The sequence below is a fragment of the Trichosurus vulpecula genome, chromosome 6 (genome assembly GCF_011100635.1).
Source record: "Trichosurus vulpecula isolate mTriVul1 chromosome 6, mTriVul1.pri, whole genome shotgun sequence".
Lineage (NCBI taxonomy): Eukaryota > Metazoa > Chordata > Mammalia > Diprotodontia > Phalangeridae > Trichosurus > Trichosurus vulpecula.
The window spans coordinates 284058207-284077423 of NC_050578.1; the positions used below are offsets into that span (position 1 = coordinate 284058207).

At 53.6% G+C, this 19217-nt stretch overlaps 1 protein-coding gene across 4 annotated transcripts in view; it reads right to left on the reverse strand.

The window, feature by feature from the left end:
- The window catches only part of TSPAN4 (tetraspanin 4), a 94795-nt gene that overhangs the window by 45115 nt on the left and 30463 nt on the right, over nucleotides 1–19217 (reverse strand). The window lies entirely within an intron of this gene.

The window sequence follows — 19217 nt, forward strand, 5'->3', positions numbered from 1 at the left end:
CTAAATCCAAGCGGCATGTCAGACTGCCTGGTTTTCCTCTCCTCCATCAATCCACCAGCATTTATTAAGCACCTACTGTGTTCTAGGCCCTGTGAAAAGGACTTACCCTAGAGTTGAGCCAGGGTGGGCATGTGCAGAGGAATAGACCAAGCAGACAAAAGGTGCCTGGAGGGAGAAAGTACCTGCAGGTGGCAAGTTAGGAAAGGTGGGACAAGGAAGACAGGTGGGAGCGGGGAGCTGATGGAGGACAGGGCAGTCAGAAGGCCAGTCTGGCTGGATTCAAGTGTCAGAGGTGAGGGAGGACTATGGAGAAGGCTGACAAGGGAGGCTGGAGCCCAGTGTGAAGAGCCTTCAATGCCAAACACCGTGTGTTCAACTCCAGAGGCATGGGGAGCCAGTGCAGTTTCTAGAGAGGACTGAGATGGTCAGAGAGGCATTTTAGGAACATAAATCTGGAAGCTGTGAGGAGTATGGATCTGAGGGGGAGGACTGAGGGAGGCATGAGGAGGCTGCTCCAATGTCCAGATGAGAGGCACTGGGAGCCTGACCTGGGGTGGGGCGGAGGGAGAGACCATGCTCAGGGCTAGGGATGCAGAAAGGCTTGGTCAATGCTTGGGGCCCCAGGGTTGTGGCCTGGACAGCAGGGTGTGAGAAGGATGATGGCAGCCCAACTCATCACACTTCTCTAGGGGAAGCTGAGGAAGATTTCAGGCCTGGCTCTCAATGGGAGAACCAGACTAAGCCCAGCACTTTGGGAAGCACCTCCTGCCCAGGCTCGCATACCCACATGCACACCCACACAATGGTGCCCTTTCTCCCCCTGGCCCAGACCCTGGCTTCTCCCTTTGAGGACACAGCCACAGTCTGCTCATGGGATCCCTGCATTATCCCTCTGTTCTAGGCTGTGGTAAGACTCTCAGAGGCAGCCCTCCCTGGTCCAGAGCAGGGCGTGCGTGCACACACACATACACATGCACATGTACACACATGCACGCATGCACACGCACACGCATGCACATACCCATGCACACACACAGCTCCTGAGCCTTCTCTGAGGCACCCCTCAGCCCCTGAATCTTTGTTCCTCAGAGTCTCATTCTCTCTCTGCCCACATCCCACTCTCGGGGTCTCCCTCTGGATACCATGGACACCAATAATGGAGGTTCTTTCATTTCTCAGCCACCACAGAAAAACACGTCCAGATTCTGCTTGGAGGGAACCAGGAGAGGAGAGGGGAGGGGAGGGAGGTGGGGGCACAGAGTCTCCCCTCAACTGAGCCTCTTGGCTGTGGCAGCAGACACAGGCACACATCTCTGGTCTGGCATGAAAGACTCCACAGAGAGGTAGGAAGAAAATGTAATCAAAGCGGTGACCCCAGAGGGTCCCTCCCAGGCTGCCTGCCATGCTGGAGAATGGGAGGGAGAGATGGAGGTGGGGAGATGGAGAAGGGAAGGGACAGAGAGGAGCGAAGAAGGAGGAAAAGGCAAAAAGGGACAGGGAGGAGGTGGAGAGATGGAGGTGGGGAGACAGAGGGACAGAGACAGAGACAGAGCAACCTACAGAGAAAGAGAGAGACAGACAGAGAAGAGAGGAGAGACAGACAGAGAGACAGTGACAGAGAAGAGAGGAGAGACAGAGAAGAGAGGAGAGACAGACAGAGAGACAGTGACAGAGAAGAGAGGAGAGACAGAGAAGAGAAGAGAGACAGAGACAGACAGAGAGACAGAGAGGATGGGGGAGGGAGGAGAGGGACAGAGAGCAGATTGGACAGAGAGAGAAAGGGACATGGAGATGTTGGGGTGGGGCATGATAGAAGTCTGCACTTGGAGTCGGCCCTGGTTCAAATTCTCACTGACATGCATAACTTCAGGCAAGCCACTTCCCATCTGTGAGTCTGTGTCAGAATGCCTGTAGTCACTGCTCCCAGGACGGTTGGGAGCCCAAGGCTTTGCACGCCTCTCATCATCCCCACCTCACCTGGTTCCTGGGGTGTACACATCTACATGGAGCTCTCTCTGCCTGAGGACCAGACTCAGGACCAGAAAAGAGCCTGGCATTTCCCAGCTGCCCCCTCCCACCACCACTCCCAGCCTCTTGCACCTGGACTGGGCAGACATGATGGAGATTCCTGCTGCCTGCCGGGCCCAGAAGCTCAGAGAGGGATCCCCCTCCCCTGGACCTGCTTCTGGGCTCTTCTTAGCCATGTTCACAGATGGAAAAACTGAGGCTGTCCAGCTCGGTGTGCAGAAGCAGTGGGAGATAAGGTTGAAGAAGCAGGCAGGGCATTGAATGCCAAGCCGAGGAGGCTGAACTTGACCGTATGAGCAATGGGGAGCCAGCCAAGGCTGGAGGAGGAGGCAGGCAGCATCTCCAGAAGGTTGAGCCTAGACCCTGGAGTCAGGAAGTCAGGCGAGGGGCGAGGATTCTGTAACTGCAGGTAAAACCAGGGGATGGAAAGAGACTGTGGGTGTGGGGTCCTTGAGAGGGGAGGTCAGCACCCCATAGGGCAGCCATGACCAGCTACTCACATTCACACACACACATTCATGCTCAAACACCCACATACATGCACACATACAGGCACATGCACATACACTCATTCACCCACAAGCACTTACACACTCACACTCAGTTATACACTCAGCCACAACCTCTCTGGCAGACACTCAAGTGCACCAAAGCCCTGGGGCCACGATAAAATTCCTTCAATACTGAAAGCCCTTTCACTTGGCAGCTTGTAAGTCATTTGTCAGGTAAATTAGAGGCTAGAAGAAGGGCAGGATGCAGGGAAGGAGGGAGGGGAGGCTGCTATTCAGACTGAGGTGGGGGCTGGGGAAAGAGCCAGAGGATCTGGGGGCAAAGCAAGGACCTTCCCCAATCTGGGACTCAGTTTTCTTCTCCGAAAAATGGATGAAGGCAGTCAGATTCCATGCTAGCTCTGACTCCCTGGTCCTCAGCTCCCCCAGCCCGGAGGCCTCTTGGACGCCAAGCCCTGCCCTAGGGGAGGGGGGGAACAAGGCTCTGAGCCCCACAGACCCACAGTCATCTGGTACTGGAAGGACCCTGGCATGGCCACTAGTGCCCCCTCAGAGCTCCCAGGGACCCTGCATTTCCCCAGCAGGGTCTGAAGCATCAGGAAACCTGCTCCTGACCCAAACTGGACCAATCATTTGCCCTCTGTGGGCTTCAGGGTTCCCCTCTGCCAACGGGCCTCTCAGATAGGATGCTGGCTTGCCCCACCCCCATGTGAAGAGCCCCCACAGCCAGAGCGTTGGGCAGGCAGGAAAGTCTGAAGAGCCACAAAGCCCTGCCCAGGTCTGGGGGAAGTTTATTCACCCTCCTCCCTCCTTGTCAGGGGAGGCCTCAGGGTAGAGACAGCGGGACGACCCAAATGAATGAAGGAAGCTTAATCAGTTAGTCAGAAGGAGCAGGGCACTGCCCTGGCTAGGGGCATTTATCACCATCAACCAAGCTGGCAGGACGTTGGTACAGAGAGGAAAACGGATCCCCACAGGGTGAACCCCACTTCTGATGTGTGACCTTGGACCAGGCCAGCAGGATAGTGGGAGGAAATACACCACATAGTGGGGCTTGGCAAGGCAGTGGGCCAAGGAGCAAGCAGATTGCTTAAGCACCTACTGTGCACCTGCTGTCTGGAGTGAGAGCTGGCAGGATAGGGAACAAGGGAGTCACAAGGGGTGCTGAGGGGAAGAGAAGAAGAGGAGCTGGAGCAGAGAGGAGGGTAGAGGCCAGGGTCTGAGGGAGGCCAAGTGGAGGGAAGGCAGAGACAAAGGGAGAAGATGGGGAGCTCAGAGGAACTTGTGGGGATCGATTCTGAGTGGCAGGGAGATCCAGGGACCCCATCTGGATGGCCACATTGGGCTGCACTTGGAGGCAGGGCTGGGACTGGGCACGTGCCAAGTCCTTCCACCCCCAATGGCCTTCGATAACTCCAGGAGTCTGGGGCGCCACTGGAGACTGCTGAGGAGGGAAGGGAATCAGCACTTATTAAGCACTTACTGTGTGCCAGGCACTGGGCGCTTTACAAATATTCTCTCATTCATTACTCAAAACAAACCTGGGGTGCTATTATCCCCATTTTACAGTTGGGAAAATTGAGGCAAACAGTGAGGTGACTTGCCCAGGGTCACACAGCTAGTAAGTGCCTGAGGCTGTATTTGAACACAGGTCTCTCAGACTAGAGGCCCAGTGTTTTGCCCACTGAGCCATCCCACTGTTTCTGTGGTTCTTCCAGGTTGTGTCTGATGTGGTGGGGCTGGGGGGTTGGGGGGCTGTGTAAGGCCACCATCTTCACCCCCTCCCAGAGGAATGGACCCAGCAGATGGCAGGACAGACCAGCCAGCCCTGGGAGCAGAGCAGAAGACGGAAAAAGCAGGGGCCACTCTGGAGCCTGGGCACCACCAAGGCCAAGGGAGGAGTTCTCAGCAAGGCTCCAGGGTCTCTTGTCCCATTGACCTGAACCACTCAACCTGGGCACCTCTTCCCAGCCTTATCTCCCCTCTGCCTCTCAGTCTCTATCAGCATCTGGGGCAGACCCAGGGGCTTGGCCCAGAGTTCTGATGCCCACCTCCAAGCCAGAATCTGGTCAGCAAAGCTCTTTTCCCCTCCCTTCATCCATAGAGGTGTCACCCACCCCTGGCCTGGAGCATTGCCCCTGTGCCCACCCACATGATGGGCAGACACATTAATGTGCCCCCTTAAACACACAGAAACCCTGGTGCAGCCAGACTGAAGCAGAAGTGCTAATGGACACACACACACACACTCATGCACACCTGCATGGAGCCAGACTAACACGCCCCTCACACACCCTCTAACACAGACACTAATGTGTGATCATACACAAAGACACACATGTACTGCCCCCCTTCCCCCCTGCCAAGGATAAGACATCAACCATCCCCAGACCCACAGCTCATCCATGATTCATGGTCAGAAAGTTTCCTTCTCCCTATCCTCTCCTCCTCCTTCCCCTCCTGCTCCTCCTATCCCTCCTCCTCCCCCTCCCCCTTCCCCTTCTCCCCCTCCTCATTCCCCTCTTTCTCCTCCTCCTCCTCTCCTTGCTCCTCCTTCTCCCTCCTCCTTTCTTCTCCTCTTCCTTTCCCCTTCCCTTCCTCCTCCCCCTTCTCCCTCTCCTTCTCCTCCCCCTCCTCCCCCTTCTCCCTCCTCCTCTCTTCTCCTCTTCCTCCTCCTCCTCCTCCTCTTTCTCCTCCTCCTCCTCCCCTTCTCCCTCTCCATCCTCCTCTCCCTCCTCTTCTCCTCCAAACCAGACATTAAGTGCAGAGTCTCAGGGGCAGTTCAATGATGGAGCCCAGGCTGGGACCCAGTCTAGCAACTGGACAATTTTCCTACTTTATTAAGGGAGAAAATCTAAGGGTCTTGGGTCCCAGCAGCTCCTCCAGAGTTCTTTGATGGGATTCAAGATTTACTATTGATTTCCAGAGTGGATGCACTCAGTGCTGCTTCGGCTGCCAGCAGGCATTCCCTGAGGATCACCCCCCCACACACACACACAAGCACTGCCTCCCCTCTGGAGCAGGGAATTGGGCCTCTGCCTTTCCCAACTCTTCCACAGCAGGCCTCGGTCTCCTTATCTGCAAAGTAGCCCTGGCTTTCCCTGCAAAGTTCTCCCTGGAGCACAATCATTTGTCATGGGGTGTCACAGGGAGAGGGAGGAGAGCATCCTTAGAACCTACAGGAAGAATGGCCCTGATCTCTGGCTCCAGAGACGGGAAGCCGAGCCCCAAGAGGGGCAGCCACGGGATCAAAGCTGACCAAGAATATTCATGCCCCCAAAGCAAGTCTGACAAGTAATTGTCCAATGTCTTCTTGGAAATACCCAGGGAGGCCGTCCTCCCCTCTCCCTCCCTGCAGGCCCCACTGCCTTTGGCCAGCTCATCTGAAAAGGAAGCATTTCCTTTCCTTGAGACCAAAGCAACATTTGCTTGGCTCTTAACTCTAGCCTGGGACTGGGCTAACTAACCCCTTTAGGGAAGGCAAAGGAGACCTAGTCAGAGAGGGAAGGGCAGAGTTTGGGACCTCTGCAGTCACCAGGGGAGGAGCGTGAGGGTGAGGGGCTGGGACTGTGGTGCTCAGCAGTGGGATAGACTCCTGAGGGCCCAGGGGGATGCGGACTGAGAAAAAGTGAGGAAGGGGCCAGCAGTTGGGGGTGGGGGTGGCCGGAGTGGGAAGGTAATGGACAAAGAGCACCTCAGACTCTTCCCTGAGAATGGAGAAGACCGACATTTTCCCTCCCTACACCTCCAGCTTCTCCTACTCGTGGACTCCTGAAATGAGTCCTGTGCCCTGAGTCTCTGCCCTGGTGCAGGGGTCCCAACAAGATGTGAGCTGTTTCACAGTTCTATCCCAAGGCTCACTGTGGGGCCTCAGAAAGAGCCCTCACCCTGGAGTCAGAATCCTCGATTCCAATCCCCCCTTTCTGGCCATGTGACCTTGTGCAAGTCATAGTCCCTTGAAGTGTCTATGGGATATCTAGTTTCAAATGTCCAGTTGTGGGCTGGTACTGCTGGCCAGGAGCTCAGAAGAGCTGCAGCTCATGAGGTCATGGTGAGAGAGTAGCTTTTCTTCCCTTGTCCCTATGGAGGAAGCTTAGCTCCCTGGTCTGGTTTGTGGTGCTCAGTAGGGCTGACAGCAGTGTCTCTGTGCCCCTGCCCCGAGGGCTGGTGAGGGGACTGATGGCCCTTACGCCATGCCCACATGCCCCACATTTGCCGGCACCTGGGCAATCAGCTGTGTAGGGGCATGGGCTGAGGGGAAAGCCAGCATTCCACACTGAAGACCAAGTGGAGGAAATGTCGATTGTAGGGGATTTGGCAGAAGCTGATTTTAGCAGGAGGAAGGCGTGGGCACAGCGGGACTCACAGCAGATCAATAACTTCCTTCAGACCTGGAATGGGCCTCGCTGGCACACACAGCTCTGAGTCAGCTCTGGGCCGGCAGAATTGGGAGATGAGGAAGAGCAGCCAACAGAGGAAGGGAAAGAAAGGTAGGGAGTGGAAGGGGCTCCAGGCCTGGGCAGAGCTGTACCAGGTTCTGAAATGGGCCCCAGGAGACTTGTGGAGGGGGCAAGGCATGAGATGGAAGGAGCCTCTGGCCGGGACTCCCAGGCCACCTGTGACTCCATGTGAGACTTTGGGGGAGCCCTCCCCCTGAGCCTCAATGACCCCCTGTTTTCAATAAGGGGGACTTGCTGCACCTAAAGCCTTCCAAACCCCTGTGCGCTAAGCTTCTCTTGGCCAAAAAGGATCCATGTTGGGATGAGCCACAGAGGGCAGACATGCCTCCATGGTCTCAGGACTTGAGATTCCTCAGCTCTCCTCCCTGCTGTGGAGGAGACAAGATCCCCATTAAGTGCAAGGCTGTGCTGGGGAGAGCTGATTCAGGCCAGAGACAGCCCCAGAGCATATCTCTGTAGGCTGATGGATGACTCCCTTCCAGCTCAGCAGGCTTCATGGGCTGTTTGTTAAGATTTGGCAAAACTTCCAACATATCCATTTATTATCCCATACTGATAACAGCAGCAGACTCACAGGCTCCCACACATGCATGCGTCCTCATTGGCAAACACACACATACCCAGGCACCCATGCACCCACACGCGCGCACACACACATTCACATCACACCCATGCACTGCCCTGTGCACATGCTCATACTCTCACACAGTCATCAACCCAAAACTGGCCCAGCCCAATCCCACGAGAATTTAAGAGTTTCCTCCTGGGTACAAGGCATTGAGCCAGGCACTGGAGAAATCAAAGGAGCTCATATGATACAGGAGTACTGTGTCATGTATCCATAACATGGGCACAGATAATTATACATAAGCATACAGGAAGGAAGAGAGTAATGACCAATCAGGCTAGAAAGGCCAGCTGGAGCCAGACTGGGGAGAGCTTTAAATGAGAGAAGGGGGCAGGGCTTCAATTCTAAGAATCAACAAACATAACAGACCATATTAATTATGAGAAGAAAAAAAACCACATCATTATATCAATAGATATAGAAAAGCCTTTTGACAAAATATAATACCCATTTATGTTAAATAAAAATGTTAAAAAGTACAGGAATAAATGGACTTTTTCCTAATAAGGGAAACTATATTTATCTATAGCAAAGAATCCCCATCATCTATAATGGAACAATGCGAAAGGTCTTTCCAGTATGATCAGGGGTAAAGAGAGGAGTTCCACTGTCACCTGTGTTATTTGTTAAAGTTCTAGGAATGCTCACTCGAGCACTAAAACAAGAAAAGGGAATAAAAGAAGTGAGCACAGGCAAGGAGAAAACAAAAAGCATCCCCCTGGTGGATGATGAGATGCAACACTCAAAGAACCCGAGAGATGAAACCAAAAGTTAATTGAAACAATAACTTCAAAAAGTAACAAGATAGAAAACAAACCCACAAATCACCACCTTTTCCATATAGTACCAAACTCAGCAGGAAGAAATAGAAAAAGAAATTCCATTCAGAAGAACTGCAAAATGTATTAAAGTTTTGAAAGCTTAGCTACCAAGACACATACAGAGATTGTATAAATACAACTAAAAATACTCTTTACAGAAATTTAGACCTGAATAACTGGAGAAATGTTCATTGCTTGTGGATAAGCCACCAATATAACAAAAATGACAGTACTGCCTAAATTAATTCACAAACTTAGTGTCATACCAATCAAACTACCAAATGACTGCTTTACAGGATTAGAAAAAATAAAAACAAAATTCACCTCAAGGATCAAAAAGTAAACAATAACAAGGGAGATAATGAAAAATGGGGGGAAGTGGGGGATGGGGAATCAGTAGTTACTGATCTAAGTCCATACTACAGAGCAGTAATTATCAAAACTGATACTACTTAAGAAATAGGGGGGAAAAGGATCACTGGAACAGATTAGATAGACCAGACTCAGAGACTATCAAACATAGTGGCCTAGTAGCTAATAAACCCAAAGACCCCAATTTACTGCAGTAAGTTCTCACTCTTCAATGAAGATTGCTGAGACTAGTGGTCTGGCACAAATTAGACTTAGACCAACATGTCGCACCACATACCACAGTAAACACCAAATGGATACAGTATCTAGATAGAAAAGGTTGTATCCTAAACAAATTAGAAGAACAAGGAAGGAAGGACCCTCCACAACTCTGGCCATAGAAATAGCTTCTGACTGAAGGAGGGATAAGAGAGGGCTACAGCAGATGGGATGGGCAATTTTGATTATGTAAAATGTAAAGATTTTGCACAAACAAAATTTCTACAGTTAGAATCAGAAAGGAAGCAGTTAACTGGAAAAAAGAATCTTCCCAGCAAAATTCTCTGATAAAGGTCTGCTAGCCCCAAAATAGAGAGACTTGATACAAATTCTCTAAGCAGGGTATCCCCAAAGTCTTAGTGCCGATGTAAGCTTTAATGACGTTAATAGCTTGCTTAATAGCAAGGAAGACCAAAAGAAAAAGGCAGAAGGTGACAACTGTTGGAGGTGCTGTGAACTGGTGCAACCACTCTTCCAAGTCATTAAACTATATAGACCATGTCCATCCATGTCACTACACCCAAAGAGATGAAAGACAGAAGGAAAGGGCCCAGGTATACAAAAAAAATTGACACTTTTTTTGGTCACTTTTGTGATAGCAAAGAGCTGTCCACCAATTGGGGAATGGCTAAACAAATGATGGTAAGTGAATGGAATGGAATGTTACTGCTCCATAAGAAATGAGCAGATGAGGATGTATTTGAATTGATGCAGAGTAAAAGGGGTAGAACCAGGAGAACAAATTCAGTGATGATGACAACATTGGAAAGAAAGATAAAGGATTAAGAGGTGTGCCCATCTCAGTGAGCAGCTCTGCCTCCAGAGGGCCAAGGACAGAGCGCAGGAATCCCCTCTTGGCAGGGAGGTGGTGAACCACAGAGGCAGGATGAGACAGGTGTGCTCAGACACCACCAATAGCAGCTAGGCCACTTGCTGGCGGGAGAGTCTTTATAGGAGGGAGCAATGGGGGTGATACTTTTCAAAGGGAGAAAACAGGAAAATGTGTTTTTTCGATGAATCATTTAAATGCACTCAGAAGGGAGCAGAAGGCAGTTCAGATAACAGGACACAGGCAAGTCGGGCACAGTGGAACCATCACAGGAAATTGGAAACATTTTTAAAAACCCACCACGCTGTACGTAGAGGAGATTCACAGTCTCATCCACAGTCCTCTTTTCTGCCCCTTCTTGGACACAGAAATGTTTGTGTTGTTGTTTGTCAGGTTGGTTGTTCATGGTGATAGAAAGGGATATTTAAAATGTTTTAAAGTAGTAAGGTGGTGGGGGGGGGCGCGCATTGCATTTTTTCCTGGAGAAAAGAAGCTATCCAAGTTTCTCAAAGAGGGGAGCGCCGTGGCCAGCCCTGTTCAATGGGAAGGTCACTTTGGCAGCTGGGCGGAGGATACACCAGTAAGGCTGAGACTGATGACGAGGCCGCCACAACAGTCCAGTTGAGAAGGTGATGATGGCCGAAGCGAGAGCAGTGGTTGTGTGAATGAAGAGGAAGACAGATGGAGAGATGGGATTAGAGGTGGGGGTGGGGAAGAACTGACAAGATCTGGCCAGAGACTGGATCTGACGGAAGAGCTGAGGACAACTCCAAGGTAGCAAACCTGGCCGCCAGAAAGATGAGGATGCCTATTTCATCGTGGATGCACTGAGGCTGTCCAGATAGAGATGAGCAAGGCTAGCCCAGGACTGGGCACAGAAGATGCCCATCCCCTCATGGACATGCTGAGGCTAGCCCAGGACTAGGCACAGAAGACCTGACTGGAGACCAATCTGGGAGCCCTCTGCCTAGAGAAGACAGATGAGCAGGCAGGAGAGAGAAGAGCTCAGGCAGTTTTCTCTGTACCCTGACACCCATGCCCTGCCTTCCCTGGGCCACTGTGGTTAGCCAGGGGTGCTAATGCCTGGGAAAGCAGAGGAGGATCCTCTGGTCCTGTCTGACCCAGCAGCTGGAGGTGTCCCCATCCTAAAAAAAAAACACACCAAAATTTCAAGTACCAGAGCATGAAAGGAGCTGAGAGCTGTCAAATCCAGCCCCCATTTTTACAAATCAGGAAACCAAGAGAGAGAGTCTAATCACAAAGTGGCCAAGCCATGATTCAAATCTGGGTCCTCAGGCTCCAAGTCCAGATCTCTGTCCCTTGCACCACAGCCTGGAAAAATCACATCCAAACCCTGATTTTACAGATATGGAAACTGAGATCCAAAAGGACTTGTCCTAAGTCACACAGTTAGAGGCAGAGCCAGAGTCGGTAGCCCTGATTCATCCCGGAGATTTCAGTCTTGTGTCCTGGGACCATGGAGGCCAGGGCTGCTGAGGACCCCTCTGTGTGTGCATCCCCCAACTCAGAGTGCAGAGCCCGGCTGGGATGGTGGTGGCACCAGCCCCCACAATGGGCAGCCCAGGCCTTTTCTGAGCCCTCCATCAGGACAGCTGCCAGAGAGACCCAACAAAAACACGGGGCATCAATGGAAGCCAATGCAACTCCCTGACAGCTCTTTTCCTCCTTCTGCCAAATACTGATTGCTCTTCCTTTCCTCCCCCTCAATCAGGCCTGTCTCCTCTGGCTCTGTGCACCCTCAGCTCTCTCTGGGTCTTACACCTCCAAAGATTCCTCAGCTCTCAGAATCAGGGAAGCAGCCACACACATCTAACCATGTCTAATACATCAGAAAAGAGACAGAGGTGAGGCCTGGGGCCCCCAAAAGGCTGGGTTGTTTAAAAGTCCCGCTTCTCCAACAAACATCCCATCCTGACTGCCAAGGACCATGGTGGACAGCCATGGGAGGGGGCATTCCAGATGAGTAAGGGGGACCTAAATAATGAGGCCCAAGGGGTGCAAGTGACCTAAGCTGCTGTCTGCCCACAGGTGCTTAAGATCAGCTGCATTTGTGCAATATTCAAGTGCCATCTCCCTGAAGGCAGGAACAGCCTTGTTCTTCACATCAGTGGGCTCAGCCTCTGCAAGGGCCCTGCATACAGCAGGTGCTTAATAAGTGTTGGAGGAACTGAACTGAATGACAATGACAAACAACAGTTTGTTTTAAGTAGAGCTTGAGCTAGCAGAACCTCCAGGGAAGGAAGGAAGGAAGGAAGGAAGGAAGGAAGGAAGGAAGGAAGGAAGGAAGGAAAGAAGGAAGGAAGGAGGAACGGAGGAAGGAAGGAAGGAAGGAGGGAAGGAAGGGAGGAGGGAGGGAGGAAGGAAGGGAAGGAATGAAGGAAGGAAGGAAGGAAGGAAGGAAGGAAGGAAGGAAGGGAGGGAGGGAGGAAGGAAGGAAGGAGGGAAGGAAGGGAGGAGGGAGGGAGGGAGGAAGGAAGGGAAGGAATGAAGGAAGGAAGGAAGGAAGGAAGGGAGGGAGGGAGGGAGGAAGGAAGGAAGGAGGGAAGGAAGGGAAGGAGGAAGGGAGGAAGGGAGGGAAGGAAGGAAATGAGTGTTTATCAAGTACCTACTATGTGCCAAGCGCTGCACTAAGTGCTTTATAATTCTCTTCTCATTTGATCCTCCCAACAACCCTGGGAAGGTAGGCGCCATTACTCTTCCCTTTTTACAGTTGAGGAAACTGAGGCAGACAGCTAGTATGGGTCTGATGCCAGATTTGAACCCAAGTCTTCTAGGCCTGGCTGGCCATACACTGCCCCAAACAGGGTTAGGTGAGGACACAGGGGAGCACCACATGGCTGGCAGCTCCCAGCTCCTCCCTGGGGTCAATGGGGTCAGAGATGGCCAGTCCACTCTCTCAGGACAGTCCCACTGACCCAGTGGGAGGGGCCCCAGGGCACTGTGGGCAGGAGATTGAAGAATGTGAGGCTGCCTGGCTGTGGGACAGGTGATGAGAGGCTGGCAGCCTGAGCCCGCTGACCTCCCTCTGGCCTTTCTGCCTGTGCCAGCCCCTGTCTCATCTGGCCTTCACCAGTCCTAAGAAGCAGGTGCCTTTTTCACAGAGCAGCAGACGGAGGAAATTTAGAACTATAGGTCTAGATCTGGACAGGGCCATCCCAGAGGCCCAGAGAGGCTGGGGGCTCTAAGGTCATACAGGCATGGGGAGCAGGGACAGGTTCTCCAGGTTTGTCTGCCAGGTGCTTGGGGGTGGGATCAGGACAGGAGGCCTGCAAGGAGCCCAGATGAGAAACAGGAGAGACTGAGAGACTCACTCAGCCAGAAAGGGTCAGATTTGCCTCAGGGTGCACAAAGGCTCCCAGCTCCCAATCCTTCCTCCCCCCAGGAGTGCCAAGGCCAGAGGAGAAGGCGAGAGGGAGGGAATAGGGGCTAGCAGGGCCAAGGTGGGCGGCCACGACTGAGCAGCAATCCCCAGGCCCCCTGGAATGAGTCAGGGGTGCACCAAGAACCCTTCAGGCCCCTTCTCTGGGGCTAGGGCACCTGGGCGAGAGGGGGCAGGGTTAGGATAGGAAGGGGATGCCCTAGCACACAGACAGGTGGCACCAGCTGCTGTAGCCCCTCTCCACCCCTCCCCCATTGGGCAAGGCCGGCTGCCTGTGTAATTGCTTGTCAAAACCCGTTAGGAGAGGTGAGGCCAGAGGCAATGAGGCAGGCTGTTAATCCCAGAGATTCATTTGTTTTAATGACTTTTCAGGATCAGAGGCCTTCAATCTGCCAGAGCCTGGAGGCGGGGTGGGGGGGGGGGGGAGGCCGGGGCGGGGGTGGGGGGGCAGGGTAAGGCGTCTTCTGACTGGGAAAGTCCTCTTCCCCCTCTTAGAGGATCCAGAAGGTAGAAGGTAGGAGCCCTCCAGGGCCGGATTAAATCTTCCTGACCTCCACCGCCCACAATGCCTTCCTCTTCTTCCCCCCTCCCCATCCCCTGCTTGTTTCCTGACTGACTCCGGCCACCTCACGTGTCCTCAAGTACTGTCCACTGCCCCCCCAACAGTCTGATGCCTTGTCAATCCCTTCTCCCACCCTCCCCACCACATACCAGGGAGGCACCTGCTGCTGGCACTGTGGGCTCTCAGCCAAGTCACTGTGAAGGGCAGGGGCATGCTCAGACACAAAGAAACAGAATGGAAGAGACACAGAGACAGAGACCAAGCCCCAGCCTCAGACACAGAGAGACAGAGAGGAAGAGAGACACACAGAGACAGAGACCAAGCCCCAGACCCACAGAGACAGAGAGGAAGAGAGACACAGAGACAGAGACAGAGACCAAGCCCCAGACACAGAGAGACAAAGAGGAAGACACACAGAGACAGAGACAGAGACCAAGCCCCAACTTCAGAGAGACCTCCTCACATAAATGGGCACACAGGATGAATCCTCATCAGAAAACAGGCCATCACATTCCCCTTTGCTGTCCAACGAGGTGGAAGGAGAGAGACACGCCAGCCAGAAAGCCTCCCACCTGCAGGTGTAAAGAGGACACCTGCTCATTTGCAGTCATCATGGCCAGTTACTCCCAGCTCATGGCAGGAAGAGGGGGAAGGACTAAGGTCACAAGCATGCCAACTACATCCTTCTGCCCCTGCCTCAGTGCAACCTCCCACTGACCGGGCCAAGCTTCCTGTCTCCGGGTCTGAGCCTCAACCTGGCATCAGCAGGGGTAGTACCCAGCAGTCCACTTCCATGCCAGGGTGCCAGAGGAATGGGGAAGTGAAGGCCTAAAATGAAGCTCAACAAATCCCATCCATCATCTGCACCTCTTATCTGGACAATCACCTCCCACACTCCTAGCCCTCCCTACTGCCCAAGCAGTCCAGGCTCACCTTGTCCTCCCCTCCCCAAAATCAGTCCAGTCCCCCAGTGTAGCAGAAGAGGCGGCACCTGGGGTCAGCACCACGGCCAGCACCCTACGGGCAGCCTAGACTCTTCTCCCAACTGACCTGCATGTGCCCGCCCTGCACGCAGGCGTGCACACACACACACCCTACAACGAAAGAGATTCAGGACAATAGGTCTCCTTGACCCTGAAGTGCCCGATACCTCACTGCAGGGCCGCCGGGTGTCAACCTAGCACTGGGAAGACTCGAGTTCAAATTCGTCCTCAGACACTTCCTAGTTGTGGGACCATGGGCACAGCCCTTCCCTTCTGTTTCCTCAGCTGTAACACGCAGATAATAATACCTCCTTCCCAGGGTTGTTGTGAGGACCCAATGAAATGATAACTGTTAAGTGCTTAGCCCAGTGGCTGGTGCATAGAAAACTCGGCATCAACATTAGCCAGCTGAGTGCCAGCACACCCAGGAGAAGACATGCCAAGCTCCCCTGGAAGGAAGGCCTGGAGGGCACGTGGTAGCTCCCTTCCAGCTCACACCAGTCCAGGCTGGCCCATTCTCCCCCTACCCCGGGGCCAATGGGCTCTCCCAGAGAATCCCAAGCCCTCAGAAAACCTCCCACTCGGGTCAGAGCGCTCTGCCCTTTTGCAGAAATCAGTGTCTAGGAACAGACCAGGGCATCCTGGAGAACTCAATCCTGGAGCGGGGGGAAGGAGAGTCCAGGCTGTGCCTTAGGAAGGATTTTGCCCAGTGAGGGCTGGAAATCTCGAGGTGAAGGAGCTTTCCCCATAAGGGAAGTAGCAGATCTGGCTGAGGGCGTCCACAGGGTGCCCTGGGACCAGCAGACCGGGACTCTTCACATCACCCCCACCTCCACACACACACACACACACACACACACACACACAATTTCTCCACTGTAGACTTGGGGGCGGGGGTAGAGTAGGTTTTGACAGACTGCCTCCACCTACCTGCAGGTGTGACAATCATTCACTTTACAAGGAGGTGGAAATGAGCTGGGCTCCAGGGGGCCAGCATTCCCAGTGGGAACCCAGCCAGCCATTCCAGCAGCCCCAGGTGGCTGCCAGCTCCCCTTTCTTGTCTCTGCCCTGGAAGCACCGCCCCGGGAGTCCTCATCAACACCTCACACAGGCACCAAGTTTCTGTCCTCACAGACGAAAGAGTGGACAAAGCCTCGTGAACATTGTAGGAGGTTTGATCAAGGCAGCAGACCCGGGGCCCTGAGGACAGAAGCGCAGCAGCTGCACGGACCAAAGGAGGGGCGGGGCCAATTAGAGCCAGTAGCCCCAAACAGAGGCCTCCTGAGCACCCGCCCAGCACACCATCCAGGCCCAAGAGCCCAGAGTTCAGGCAGCAGCCCTTCCCCAGAGAAGCAGAGCTTGAAAATGAATTTTGTTCCCATCTCCAGACCAAACACTACAGGCCGTGACCACTCCCTTCTGCTGAGCTCTGTGCCCCCAAGAGCAGGTGAGCTCTCCTACAGGGCCTCTTGTCACTGTCCTGATCAAGAACAGACAATAGCTCCCTAGTGCCAGTGAGGTGGTGGCCAGCTGTCTCTGCCCCTGCTCTAGCCCAAACCTGCCTGACCTGGCTTATCTCCCCAGACTCAGCAACAAGGACTCCACCTCCAATCCAGAACCACCAGCACCACCCCCACCCCCAAGGCAGCACACAAATATCTATCACTCTGCTCTTCCTCTCCAGAGCCAGCTGGGCCAAAAAACTGGGGGGCAGTGAGAAGAGGCTGTCAGTGGCATCTTCTGCCCACTCAGTTCTCCTTCATTAATCCTCCATTTCTGCACCCATCAAATGACCTGTTTAGTCCTTTCCAATCATAAAATCTTCCAAATTTGAGTGGGTTCCTAAAGGCAAGGAAGGGGAGCAGCTGGGGGCCCATGGCTCCTCAAAGGCTCCTGCCTCCAGAGAGCCAAGGCCAGGGCAGGGTCACCATGGAACTGAGCCCCGTTCAGCTGGACCTCCCAGTCTGGGGAAGCCTTCCCAACCCCAGAGCCTCCCTCAGGCCCTCTCAACATAACCAGATGCAGATGGGGAGACAGAAAGAGCACCTCCTGAAGATGGGCTGGGGGTGGGGTTGACAGGGACAAGCAGGCACATAGCCTCTTCTAAGTGTGAGGGGAATTGGGGGGGGCAGCATCTGCCACCTCTCTCTTCTCATCAAAGGCATGGATGTGGAAGCTCTTCCTCCCTCCTTCTGCCAATCACTGTCCAATCATCCAGCCAAACCTATTGTTCCGCCTCCTCCAGGAAGCCTGCCCTGACCACCCATGATTGGGAGACCAAAGATAGGGAGCTGGCCAGGCACTTAGACATCATCAAAGTCTAAATCCTTTATTTTAAAGATGAGGAAATAGGATGAGCGTCTTGCCCAAAGCCACACAGCTAAATAAATATCAGAGACAGGATCTGAACCCAGATCTTCCTGCCTCCATATTCATTGCACCAATCCCACTTCTCTGACTGAGCCTAGGCCTTCCTGAGCAAAGAACGCTCACTATCTCATGGAATGATAAGCTTTCTCTGGTCTCTTCCCACCTGGTCCCTCTCTCTGCTCCACTGGGGTGGGCTCTGAAGGGGCTGAGCCACATCCTCCTCCCCATACTCCTTCAGCAAAGGGGGGGGGGGAGTAGCATGAAGGTGGGGATGGGCAGGCGGGGGAAGGGAGCTGACAGTTTTAACAAAATCACAAGAGAATTGGATTTTCCTGCCTTCTCGGGGAAGGGTCTTCATTCCCACTTTCCCTAGCTTTCAGATCATGAAGTTAGCTATTCAGAAACAAGAGCCTGACTGGGGTGTGTTGTGAGGGGGATATAACGGGCAGAGCCTTGTGGGCCTTGGGACACCTGGGACCCTGTCTCTGCCATTCCACTGACTGACTCCACTTGGGGCCTTCAGCAAGGCCCTTCCTCTCTGTACCTGTTTCCTCATATCTGTAAAAGCCAGTTTCTAAATCTGGTCTGGACGTCCCATGGCTGTCTCTATGATTTGGTCAAAGATGGTCCTTGTCTAGGGCCTGGGAACTGGGGGAGTCCCTGCCAGTACTTGGGGCTGCCACAAATGCAGGGGCAAGAAAAGAGAGAGCTGGAGATCAGATGTCCAGATCACTCTTCTCTCAGACACCAGGAAGGACCCCCTCCAGACTCTAAGGAGAGAAAGGAGGACATCTTCTGAGTGCTGGAAGAGACAGGAGAGATTGCCTTGTTCAGAGACAGTCCAGGGAGGAGAAGCCATCACTAAATTCCAAAAACCTGTAGAAATGTCCCCAAATCCTCGAGGGAAGGAAGTGACCATCAAAACCAGTGACCCAACCGGCAAGCTCTTCTCACTATCCACCCTGTACTGAGCTCCCTGGAGCTGTTGGATAGGGCCTGGCCCCAGCTTCCAGAGACTGCCTGAGGGCCCCTGCCACCCCACACCCCTACAGCCCATTCCTGCCTGGGGGCAGCCTACCCCCAGGATACTGCCTCAGTCTCAGCCCTTCCCACAGGCCCCATTCTGAGATACCCACAGAGGTCCACTGAGGGCTGGGCTCTAAGTGTCACAATAAGGGCTGGGTGGGCAAAAAGCCCTCCCCTCAGGCTAGGATTCTCTCCATACACTTACCCACCACGGCCAGTCAGGCCTGACCATGAGTTCTCTGCCCTCTCTCCTGGCAGAGGAGGCCACAGGCAGGGCACCACCTCTGTCTTAGGTTTCCTCACCCTCATTCCTCATAGTTAGCTAGCCTCTAGGCAAAGTTACTACCAAGCTGAAGCGGCAGGCAGTGGGCCCAGCCAGAAACTCCAATCAGTCTCCTTTCACCAGGGCTGTCCAGGAAACCAGGTGCCCTGCCACCTGCCCAGGCTGACCGTACAGCCTACCCTTGGCCATCACTACATGGCTGAGGGAAGCCAACCAATCCCCTGGCTTGGAGATCTGTAAAAGGAGGTGAGAGACCCTAGGTCCCTGGTCTGGGAAGGGGGAGAGGGGGGAAATCTACTTGGAAGTGGGCTAAGAGAAAGGCACCTTGGGGGCTGCCTGAGCTTGGGCCATAAATGAGAGCAGAGGCTGCCAGCCCTCGGTTGCAGGGAGGAAGAATCCCAGGGCAGTCTGGAGTCCACAGACAGGGGAAAAACATGGCTTTTGGGACCATCCCCTGTCCTCCCCGGGGCTACATCAGCTCCCAGGATAGCACTGTGGGGGAGGAGCAAGAGCAACTGGATGAAGTGTCAGGGATGAGCCAGGCCTGAGTGAGAAAGTAAGGCCAGGCAGGGCACTGAGCCCCCCCACTCCGACCATGGAACTTATGGCTGGCTTCCCAGCTCTCCCTCTCCAGGGAGTCCACTAGGTTCTCCATAGGCTCTCCTCCCATTCACTGAGGGTTCCTTCT